The sequence below is a fragment of the Adiantum capillus-veneris genome, chromosome 5, assembly GCF_014529385.1.
Source record: "Adiantum capillus-veneris isolate H3 chromosome 5, ASM1452938v2, whole genome shotgun sequence".
Lineage (NCBI taxonomy): Eukaryota > Viridiplantae > Streptophyta > Polypodiopsida > Polypodiales > Pteridaceae > Adiantum > Adiantum capillus-veneris.
This window is the reverse complement of record NC_140935.1, coordinates 22032338-22042354: the sequence shown is the minus strand read 5'-3', so window position 1 is coordinate 22042354 and position 10017 is coordinate 22032338. Positions and strand designations below refer to the sequence as shown.

General features: G+C 43.7%; 1 pseudogene; it reads left to right on the top strand.

Moving 5' to 3' along the window:
- Positions 1–7720: 7720 nt before the first annotated feature.
- On the top strand, positions 7721–9255 carry LOC147456993 (uncharacterized; annotated as a pseudogene).
- Positions 9256–10017: the final 762 nt, after the last annotated feature.

Below are 10017 nucleotides of genomic sequence, written 5' to 3'. Positions count from 1 at the left end.
CATGGTTCAAAAAGACGTATAAAATCCGTCTCATGATACATAAGCTATGAGAAACCCTAAACTAATGCTATCTAGCTACGGCTAAACTGACGTCGTCTAGTCAGACGTCTCATCGCGTCCAAGGGGCGTATCTGTCGGATTCTGCAGAAAAAGACAATAAGACAGCTTTCAGTAAGTATAAACATATAACGACATTTATAAAACAATACAAAAAATAAAAAAGAGTAAACCCTAATACTAACCATGCCGCCGCGAGAACTGAGAATGTCCATCAGGGCGTTTAAGCCATTCCTGCCTGCGTACTCGCGTTCGTATGGTGTGGGATCACGTCCTGTCATCGACCACTGTCAAAACATACAAAGATTTCATTATGTTAGAAGTAAAAAACTCATAAACCCTAAACTATCGAACATGAAGAGCAATGTGAAAACACTTACAAAATCGGCCTCAAATGATGCCCATCCACCGCTCCCCAAGTGGTGCGAGCTCCCTGCCTCTACTCGCGCTCTGGCTGCATCCTTTTGTTGCTTCCACTTGTCGGGATTCTCGCGCGCTTCTTTCTTCGCATTCTTCCAATCTTCTTTGGCCAGCCAATCTGGCCTGTTCCACCCATTCTTGATTGCTTTTTGCACTTCGGAATGCTTGTGTTTGCAGTATTCGCGCATTCGAATCTTCATCAGGTCTTCATTGAAGCGCTGATCCCGTGTTGGAACGGGAAACTCATCATGAAGTATGCTGATGACTCTGTTTTTTAAATCACTTGGTACTTCACTCCATTTGTTTAGTATGTAGTGTCTAAACAGCTGAGAGCAAAGACCACGCATGCGCGAGATCACCTTCTTGCCGTCATCATCCATGATGATGCCGTCGCTGATGTCGACGGAGTAAGGCAAGCCCTATGGCCGGTGACGCGTGAACCTGGGTGTCCCGGCAGGGGTCTCTAGCGGCGTGTCGATGGGGGTACGGACGTTAGGTGTCTCCACCGGCGTCTGGGCCCCGAAGCGAGGAGTGTCAAGTGGGGTGGCTCCTGGCGGAGTAGGTAGAGATGTGTAGCTTCTAGGAACAGTCAGCCGTGCAAAACCTGGCGTAGATGGCGATGCTGTGGCTGGTGTGGGGGCGGGCAAAGAAGGGGAGGGTAAAGAGCCTCGTCAAACACGAGGCGGTGTGGAGGCATCGGTGGCGGAATCCCCACAACAACCGCCACCGCCACCACTAGAGCGCCGGTGTCTAGATGAGTGTGAAGCTCGTCTCGTCGACGCCGAAGCTTCGGAGCGCGCCGAATGCTCCGAAAGAGAGGGAGATGCGGATGGAGTAGGAACGCGTGATGATGCGCCAGAGCGATGACGCTCCACGTACCACTGTCTCTGCTGCGGTGACAAAGAAGAAAGAAACTCCTCATCATCCATACCTGCATTAAACACACGAATATTTAAACTTAATATTGAATGAATAGAGTAGACAATGACGCAAAGACCATTAAATACAATGACGTAATGACGCATATAAATACAATGACGCAATGAATTGAGTGATAGAAGAGGAAAGTCGAAAACTCAGAATTTTCAATCAAAAGATGTGAGCGCGAGTAGAAAAGAGCGTTATACACCATGGAAGGTACTTAGAGAGCTAGAGCTTTTACAACACGGAGCAAAATTGTTCAAATACAATATTTGTGGCTTTAAGAGATCTCTCTCTCATCCTCGCATAACTCAGCATAACTTCCTATATCTATATAGAGCCCTCCGTTTAAACACATATCCTCTGTTTCATTTTGTAGCTCCTCTACATGCACCCCATATAGAGTAGTAGCATCTTGATGCTCGTCTGGCACCACCGTAGCGGCTTCTAATTGAGCATCTTCTCTGATCTCCTTCATTGATGTCGTTGTGATTGGCACATGGTAGCCTTCATACGTCCTTGCACTACGAGGGGCTACCTCTATGACGTACCACCAGTTTGATGTAGACTTTGTAGGATGAAATATTACCTGCCAGAGCCACATAACTTACATGAGAGCTTTCAAGCACATAACTTGTAAAAGGGGGATGTTAACTATTTACATACTTACTTGTTCACAATGCTCGGGTAGTACGAAAGTGTCTCTTAGGTCAGTCCATTTCTTAGTAGAATCCACCTCAAGAAAACCAGACTCTCCTCTACGCACAGTAGCGTTGCGACCCTCCATGATTATCTTGAACCATTGCACGTCGAACAAGTCGACAAAAAATCCTCTGTAATCGATCCTCAAAATCTCTTGCAGCGTGCCGAAGTAAGTGAGTTCCGCCACAACAGGATCTGCATCAGAGGAACGTCGTCGACTAGACTGTTCAAATTTTGCCATGATTCCACAATCTTGAGTAAAACGCTTTTTGTCGACTCGTTCCACCCTAAAATGTCGACCTTTACACCATGCTGCTGTGTATGACTTATACTACAACGAACAAAGATTATGAGTGGCCGTTCAAACGTTTATAAATAAAGTCACTTGGTAGTCGTACATTGCAAACTTACCTTGGTTGCGCAACCCCGAGAGTACTCCCACTCTTCTTCAGTCACTTCGTCACCGCATTGTTGTGCGCTTTTCAATTGGTTGTGCAACCATCTTAAGCTCATGAAGGTTGGTAGGCTCTCCAGAACCGCTGGATAGTGCATCGGTGGTCGTCTTCCCCGTCTCCACTCGATTCGTGCCCTTTGTCGCTCTTGCTTTGCATCCTCATATTGTGAAATCCACTTTTGCATCACTAGATTGTGAAGCATGCAAAATCGGTTGATTTTAGCCTCTAGATCTTCCGTCATCTTCTTCTCAACACCGAGATTGCACATGACAATCCCAGATATGCGCTCATCGTCTATGGTTCGCCATAGCGTGTCCCGGGATTTATCAAATCCGTCTAGCCACTCTCCAATGTACACTAGGGACTCTGATACCAACCAACCTTCTGCCATGCTACCCTCCGGACGTGCCTTTTGACGCACATATCCCTTAAGCGTTTTCATGAAATGCTCTAAGAAGAACATCCATCTGGAATGAACTGTGCCAGCTATTTCCACCTCATCAACTATGTGAACAAGAAGATGCACCTGAATGGTTAGCATTGTAGTAGGAAAATGTTTCTCAAACATGCACACAAGCTCCGCAGCATTTAGTTTGGCGAATGGTATGGAGTCTACGTTGATCTCCTTTTGTGAGATCCATTGCACCAGCTTTGCAAGTTTGTAGATTGTGTTACGGATGTCGAGAGACAAACATCCCTCAATGGCAACCGGTAAAATAAACTGTAAAGTATGTGCAACACTGATATTAAAGTCCACATTTTATGCAATGATATTAAAGTCCACTATGAACGTACCTGACACATTTTATGCCAATCGTGTGACTTCAAACCGGTAAGCTTTCCTTCTTTAGTAAAACACGTTCGGAGCGAGTGCATTACGCCAGTGGGGGTCCGCAAAGATCGAATGGTTTCTTTTACTTTGCGTTCTTGGGCTCCTGTGAAAATCCATGGTGCTTTAGGGAGTTTTATCGATCCATCAGATGCTGTTTGCGGCCAATATTGCTCCATACGATCCACATTTCTAAGGTCAACTCTGGCTCCCAAAGTATCTTTCTTGCCGGTCAAATGGTCCCATAGTAGATTACCCACATTCTTGAATATGTGCATTGGATCGAGCAAGTGATTGATCATGAGTCGGGGCCAGTATGGTAACTCGTACCATAGAGATAGTCTCTTCATCCCTGGAGGCAATCCGTCATCGCACATCTCCTTCTGCTCTAACCATGCTTGTGCAGACATCCTTGGTGGCTCTCTTCCCAAAACGCCGTCGCGTAACACATGATTCTCTGGAAGATACGCTTGATGACCTTCGTAGATTTGCTTCTTCAGTGAGGGTGCCCTACGTGCATTCAGTCTAGGTCCACATGTGACACATGCTCTGTATCCGCTTGTTTGAAGCCCTGCATGTATACACATGATAATAGATCAACTATGGGAAAAAACAAGATTTACAGTGTCTGAGTGAGGAGTGTCAATAGATCACCTGAGCATTCTGTTAGCCCGGGATAGTCATGCATGGTCCACATTAGAATGCCTCTGATCAAAGCATTCCGTCGTCCTGTGTGTCGGCTCATATCCACCACCTCTATGCCAATCCACAATTGTTGTAGATCTTCCAATAGTGGACGAAGATACACATCCATATTCCCCACTTTATATCGCCCTGGCACAATCAAGCTTAGCCATAGGTGCCCCTTCTTCGTAGTCAACCACGGGGGAATGTTGTAGTTGACGATGACAACAGGCCATACACTGTAAGATGTTGATCTTTGACCAAATGGATTTACGCCATCCATAGCCAGGCCTAAGCGCAAATTTCGAGCTTCCCTGGCAAAATCCGACCATGTTCCATCTATATGTTTCCACTCTATGCAATCTGCAGGAATTCGTAGCACACCATCCGAAGATTTATTCTCCTCATGCCATGATGCTAGGGCGGCCATGGACTTACATTCGAAGAAATGTTTGATGCGAGGAAGCAGAGGGAAATGTCGCAAAACCTTTTGTGGAATTTTTGTCCCGTGGAGATCTACTCGATATCTTTCGGAATCACATTTCGGACACTTCTCCATGTCTATGTATTCCTCTCTGAAAAGAATGCAGTCATTAGGACAAGCGTGGATAGAATTGTAATCCATCCCCAAGTTTCGCAAAATCTTTCTTGCTTCATCTCGGGAATCTGGCATCACATTGTCAGCTGGTAGTATGTGCTCTTTCAATAATCTACACAACATAAAAATATGATACAGTCGTGTAAAAATCTATCAGATCATTATACATTTAGAGTTCTATTAAAGTAAACTAATTGTAATAGATCACCTGAAAAGCGCTGTGACGCTAGTGTCACTCCATCCAAACTTTGCTTGCATGTTGAGAAGAACTAGGAGTGCTTTCAATCTAGACATACGTGCTCCATTATACAATGGCGTATCGGCTTCACTTTTCATATCATCATAGATAAGCCTTTCCGAATCCATGATTGTCTCGATCATTTCATCAATCTCGGGCTCAAACATTGCCTCGTTGGGAATGTGGTCTGCATGATCATCCCCCGAGCTGTCAGAGGCTACATCTTGTGGCCTCACATATGCTGCTTGACCAAAGCGCCTGCGAACACGTCTATTGGGTTGCAAGATTGCTGCTTGTTGGCCAGCGTCAGAGTCCGACGAGTTATAATTGGCAACAACTCGATCTATAATAGATGGATCGAACTCGCCAAATTCGCGAACGTGCTGCAAAGAAACACGTCTTGTCCGTCGCACAGCATGCTTGTATTGATTACAAGGACATAAGACCCTCGTTGAGAGATAGGTGTTTCGGTTGGACGGTCCCACATCCTCGTCGCTACTCATAATGAGGATAAAAAACTTATAACCTGGACAACAAATTTAATATTCTATTGGCATTCTTCGTCTTATCTCTCTCTCTCTCTCTCTCTCTCTCTCTCTCTCTCTCTCTCTCTCTCTCTCTCTCTCTCTCTCTCTCTCTCTTACCTCACATTCTCTAGTCATGTCCAATCCCCGCACACCTCGGTCTAGAGGTGCACGGAGATCAAAACCACCGGGTTATAATCTCGTCTTTATTGGTCAATACCTATATTTGTGGGTACAAGAAATCTACACACCCACGTCTACATGATACTGCATGTAGTGGACAAAACCCCTTTGCCTCTTCTCTAGCTGTAGCACTTCACTTCATCTTAACATCTTTTCACTGTTCGTCTAACTCTAAACCATAAACCGTAAGTAATTCTTGCGTGGACTCGATCTAACGTAAATAAGCGTAAATCTAAATAAACGTAAATCTAACTAAAAATAAAGCTAAATCTAATTTAACGTAAGTCTAATGACTAGAGGTTGTCTAGATGGTCATTGTGTCGGGGATGTAGTGACTCTTGCCGCCCTGAAGATCCATCTTCTTCCCTATCTTCTGAAGACATTTCACCAGTACTTTTGGATCGACGGAGCCCACCATGAGTGAAGGCAGCAATACCCTATATTCCATTGAGGGCTTTCTTCACCCGCTTCATGCAGGCATCGTAGTCTATGGAGACCTAAATCTAATCTAATATAACGTAAATCTAAATCTAGCTTAAATAAACGTAAATCTACTTAAAAATAAACCTAAATCTAATTTAATGTAAGTCTACATATAACCTAATCTTTAACGTCTTTTAAGATAGTTTCCTACGACGTTATAACTCTCTTCTTCTTGTGTGTGTGCGCATGTGTCGATGTGTGTGCCAATAAAAAGAGATAAATGGTATAACCTTTCTATCACCCATGCCAAGTATGATAGATTGATTATGCCATTTCTCTCTTGAATAATAGGTCTTGAGTTCAACTCCTCGTCAGCTAGATCTTTAGGTCTTTTAATTTTAATTAGTTTCCTACGACGTTAAATTAGTTTCTCTCTCTTTCTCTCTCAATGTGTGTGCGTTTTTTTGGATCGTATGCATGTTTTCTCTCTCTTTTCCTCTCTCAATGTGTGCGTTTTTTGTTTATGCATGTTCTCTCTCTCTTTTCCTCTCTCAATGCGTGCGTTTTTTGTTTATGCATGCTCTCTCTCTCTCTCTCTCTTTTTCTCTCTCAATGTGTGTGTGCATTCTTTGTTTATGTGTGTGTGTGCGTTTTTGTTTTTGTTTGTACTCTCTCTCTCTCTCTCTCTCTCTCTAAAACATTATGTGTGTGTGTGTGTATGTGTGTGTGTGTGAGAGAGAGAGAAGGAGAGAGAAAGAGGGGAAGGGAACATGAGAATGAGGAGAGGGAAGGAGCATACCTGGCTCTCCTTCCTCTCCTCGTGTGTGTGTGTGTGTGTGTGTGGAGAAGAAAAAGAGAGAGAGAGAGAGAGAGAGAGAGAGAGAGAGAGAAGAGCGTTACCTGCTCCTTGCTTGAGGGCGCCGAAAAACTGAGATCTGAGTTTTTGGGCGCGCTCGGTTATTTTTTTACCCCAGCCGTCGTCGCTATGAGCTTCGCTATGAGCGTCGCAAATTTCTTTGTACATTTGCGACGCTCATAGCGACGCCGGGATTTTTTTTTTTGAGTGTCGCTGTGTGAGCGTCGCTAATATGAATAGCCTCTTGTAGTGACGGAGAGGCCCTATTCCTTGCGCAAGGTAATCTATCGAAACAACCATCATTTCTTACCCCAAGGGCATAACAAGCACAAGTCTCCAACAAATGGGAAGACCCCTCTAAAGCTCACAATGACAGATTCGGCAACCATTTGGGAAGAACACCACAACAACAATCCGGCTCCGTGTCCTCCACCAAAAGTTATGTCAAGGTATTCCATATTTTTAAGGCTTCCATATTGGAAGGACTTAAAAATACAACACATCTTGGATCCCATGCACATATTCAAAAATGTAGCCCAACACTATGGGACCACATTATTGGCAAGAAGGACTCTTTGGGTGCGAGGGAGGATTTGACGCTTTGAAAACGTCTCTCCGCCTCTGCTACTCCATGTCGTGCCCCAAATAGAAATATTGTGCTTCCTAAAGCACCATGGATGCTAGCCAAAGAGGAATTAGACAAAGTGAAGGGTATTATTGTGTCTATTCGCACACCAATAGGATACATGAGGTCGCTAAAGGGAGCTTTCACAAAAGCGAAGAACGGTGGAAGCGTTCAATTGTATGGTTTGAAGTCCCATGATTGGCACATGATGCTTCAGGTAAACTTCATACTCCCTATTCTATCTATAGTATGTGCGTATGACTATCACTCACTTTCCCTTCCCCTGATTTACATTCTAGTTTATTCTGCCGGTGAGTATGTGTATATGTCAGGACAAGAAAGTCAGGGGTGCTATTTTCAAACTAGGAGAACTAGTAAGGTACACCACAATACTCCACTCAAATACACCTTTTTTATGTACACAATAACTTCAACTAGCACTTAGTGTATCCTTTTGTGTTTTCTTGCAGATTTGTGAGATCCAAGGAAACGGAAATAGATGCTATCCCTGCTGCTCAAACACTTGCAACAGAAACTGTGTGTGCCATTGAAGATGCATTTTCTCGATCGGTCCTTCTTAGTCAAATTCACCTCTTGGTTCACATGGTGGAGGAGATTGCTATATGTAGAGTAGTGCACGCATGATGGATGTTCTTCTTAGAGAGGTTTTTAAAGACTCTCAAAGATTTTGTGCGGCTACGGTCTCAAGCAGAGGCATGTATGGCCGAAGGGTGGATCGTTCAAGACGCATTTGTTTACATATCAGAGTATTTGGTACAAGTTGATCCTTCAATGCCTTGCATGTGATCCGACGAGGAAGATGCAAGGATGACTTCACACTTGCCAAGTGGAAAGGGGAAACTACTTAACATGGATATGAATCTATCCCGAGTGGTCAATAACTTTTGTATTCTCAATGCAAAGATTATGACCAAGTGGGTGGACTTGTGGAGAGTGGCAAAGCCAAGGCGTTTGCAAGAGAGGGAATCATGGAAACAAGCACATGGAGGAAGGACGGCACCCCTAGTGCCTAGACACATTGCATGTTTCCCAGATCTCATTAGTGCAGAGTGGATTCATGAGAGAATCACCGAGACAAAAGCACGCAGAGAAGACATCACCTGCAAAGAATGGGAGCATGCACGAGGCTGCATTCCAAAGGTATAGTACTCATATACCTAAACCATATTGTAACGCTATTTTTTGAAATTATCTTTAATATGTATTTGATAAATCAATATATATTTTTCTATTTTGTAGTGCCTTTCCTTTAACTCTGCGTGGTCAAAGGTTCGTCACTTTTGTACGCGCCACATTGACGAGCATAGAACCACCATAGATTATGTCATCATGGGCAACTTTGACACAGACGGTGGTGAAGCCAAGTACTACGGAACTATTGAAAGGATACTAAAGGTTAATTTTAGAACCTTTCATACCTTCATCTTCGAGTGCAACTGGTTTGCAAATGTGTCTAGACGACATGAGAATGGACTCTACATGGTAGACTCTAGTGTGCATCATATAGGGAGGTATGAAAATTTAGTTTTACCGCGCAATTATGAGCAGGTGAGTGACATGTACCTTTTTTATTCTTATTTGCTTGTAGCGTTAGTTATACCAATGTTACTCACTTTGAGCTTCTATTTTATAGGTCATCTATATCCCAGCAATCCACCAACCAAAACTTTGGTTCGTAATTCATGTAACACCTCAAGGGAGAACCATTTTTTCCACTAATGAAGTGGAGACTATCTTTGACCCTCTTCCACCTCCGACTTTGGATGAGGTGGAAACAGAGGAGAGGGAGGTCGATGAACCAAGTCCGATAGCAACAAGTCTTAGCGAGGATGATTGTCATGATGATGAAGATGATAAGATGGAGGATGACGAACTCGAACATGATGAAGGCAATGTAGTTATGAAGTTTTTTGGTTGTGTAATCCATTCATCTCTCTCCCCCCTCTTTCTCTCTTTAGATTTGAGAATATTCTCAATTATGTTAATCAATTGACAGTGATTATTTTAGTTGTAACCAAGTGTAATCTTATATCCCCCCCTCCCTCCCCCCCTCCCTCTCTCTCTCTCTCTCTCTCTCTCTCTCTCTCTCTCTCTCTCTCTTTCTTTCTCTTCTTTTTAAAATTTGAAAATTTTATACAATATTCTTTAATTTATATTGAGAGAAGGGAAACACCGAAATTTGAAGGGGCGGAGGGCGCGGGGGGGAGGGGGGGGGGGGGGGGGGGGGGGGGTTGGGGGGGTGGTTTCAACCAGAATTTGAAAGTTTAGGTGCTAAATTTGGCTGTCAGATATAACAACGGTAATAACAACGGTAATACACGCGATAATAATAGCGAAAACAGTCGCAGTAATATTTTAAACACAAAAAAAAACCCTGGCCCTCCTCTTTCTTGTTTCTCTACTTGAATTTGCACCTTTTCTCTACAAAACACTATAAAACAACGCGATCAACACTTGGAGATTTTCATAGTGCAAGTTGGG